Consider the following 2221-nt stretch of genomic DNA (forward strand, 5'->3'; position numbering starts at 1 on the left):
CCGCCCCCCCCCGCCCCGCCCCCCCACGGCCGGGACCGCCGGCAGGTGCCCGCGGAGCCAGCGCTGCCCGGCTCCCTCAGACACCGCGGCCCGGGCCTCCCAGACACCGCCCGCCGGCAGCCTGGGCTGCCCCTTTCTTCCTTCTCCTCCTTCACTAGGGCGGGAAGTCCCGCAGGGGCGAAGGGCCTGGCCCGCGGCTCTTCCCGCCGCTGCTCTGGCGCCCCAGGGGCCAAAGGGACCGGCTCTCTCCTCAGCCTGAGCAGCCAGCCTCAGCCTTGGCGCGGCGGAGGCCCTGGCGGCAGGGGCTGGCCGAAGGGCCTGTAGAGGCGGGGAGACCTCCCAGGGGACTGTGAAACTTGCCTTGAGAGCAGGTAGGTGGCTGAAGGAGAAGACAGCAGAGTTAACTGGAAATAGCGCATTTTCAGGCCTTTCGTACCCTCTGCCCCACCGAAGTACAAGGCTAAGGATGTTATCGCAGATGAATGAAACCCTCCTTTGGTTTTAGATCATAAAAAGAAGCAGCAGCGCTTGTGGGGAAAGCTGTTGTCCCAAGGAGGCTGTGGTACGGATTTGTCACAAAGCCAGCCACAGAGAAGGCAAATCTCTAAGCTCAGATGGGAAGAATGACTCTCAACAGACTACTGCCTTCTGCTTCTGTCACCACATGCAACCCATGGAAGCCAGTGAGAGTTTGTCCTAGTGTCATCGCTTGATAAGGACAGGTCTTATTTGGCAGCCACTTTTAATTTGTTTTGCCTCATTTTGTCTTTATAGAGACAAGGGTCTTAGGAGCTCTGCACACTAAAGCAAATTACAAATCTTACAATCTCAGGACCTGCACGTGTATCTCCACGTCCCCTTCACCTGCAGGCAGAGCCAAGGGATCCACCATGGACCTCCCCGAACACTCTGGACCTACCTGCTGAGGCCAGTTTTCAGAAACATTCAGTTTGGTAGGTCTGAAATAAGAGAAGCCTAAAATTAGCACTTTTTAACTTGAATACAATGCAAGAGTGCTCCCTGGGGGGACTGCCCTTTCTGATACCTGAACTCTGTTTCCACGTTTGGAGTCTGCGGTAGTTGAGCACTTCCATTTACCATGTTGCAGTGTTGAAAGCACAGACACATAACCCAGAAAAAGAATTAGCAAGAGGGAAAAAGGCTCTTTGTATTATGATACATAAATTCAAAATATAGTAGTTATGGATAGTGGTATTTCACTAAAACACTCTTCCTTGAGCAAAAGTCTTTTAAAGTATCTACCAATAGCAATGGTAAATGAGAGCAACAGACACCCCCACACCCCTCTGATAGAAGTGGAGACCGATTTTAACTGCGGATTTCTGGTGTTTAGAAGTTTTGATTTCAGTATCTTGCTTCTGTCTGCTCCCTGGCTCTAAAGCTGTCAGAGCGAAGTTGTGGGAAGCAAGGTCAGTCTCGGAGACGATGAGGACCAGCTGTGACAATGAAAAGTCAATGAATATTCACATGAGATTCCAGTTCCTGACTTGCTCCTGCTACTCCTCTTGTGGGTCCTGCCAGCACAGCAGATGGCAGACACTGAAAGACTGTTGTGCCAGTGGAAAATTACTGAGGGTGTTTTTGGTCTTGTGTATTGGTGTGTGTGAGGGGGGGAAGTGGGGCAAACATCTATTAATTTAATTATTTTCATAAGAGGAAAGGAAAACAAATGGTTCCTAAGACTAAAAAAAATTACTAGCATGTAAAGAACCAGTCTCTTATTTTAGACGAATGATACTTGTCTGTTTACATTATAAGTTTTCCTTGTAATTCCATGTAACTTCCCTCATAAGTCAGAATTGTGTTTTCTTAAATAGTTGTGTAATTAAAAAGAGAACAACATTGTAACAATAGCACTGGGTGTTACTTAAGAAACCCATGGAAAAACTAAGTATTTCTTGTTTCTATTTTTTTGTGGCTGTAAAAGAATTTTTGTTAGTGGGTTTTCCATTGCAAAGCAGACATGGTTTATTTTAATTTTCTAATTTTACATATTTTTTTTTACATAGGTGTACACATAGAAGGTTATCTTACTGCTATACAAGAAAAATGTCTTACTCGATCTTGCACTGGGATCACTACTATTGCAGCTGAAGTCAATGGGACACCTAATGTGAATAGAATCATAGAATCATCTAGGTTGGAAGGGACCTTTAAGATCACCTACTCCAACCATCAACCTAACTCTGATTAAAACAAA

At 46.7% G+C, this 2221-nt stretch overlaps 1 long non-coding RNA gene across 1 annotated transcript; it reads left to right on the top strand.

Moving 5' to 3' along the window:
* The first annotated feature begins 177 nt into the window (after nt 1-177).
* Nucleotides 178-1912, top strand: LOC106896778. Its single transcript, XR_001413674.1, has 2 exons — nt 178-371; nt 506-1912. It is a non-coding gene; the product is annotated as an uncharacterized LOC106896778 (long non-coding RNA).
* The last annotated feature ends 309 nt before the right edge of the window (nt 1913-2221 follow it).

The sequence above is a fragment of the Calidris pugnax genome, unplaced genomic scaffold (assembly GCF_001431845.1).
Source record: "Calidris pugnax isolate Ruff unplaced genomic scaffold, ASM143184v1 scaffold189, whole genome shotgun sequence".
Taxonomy (NCBI): domain Eukaryota; kingdom Metazoa; phylum Chordata; class Aves; order Charadriiformes; family Scolopacidae; genus Calidris; species Calidris pugnax.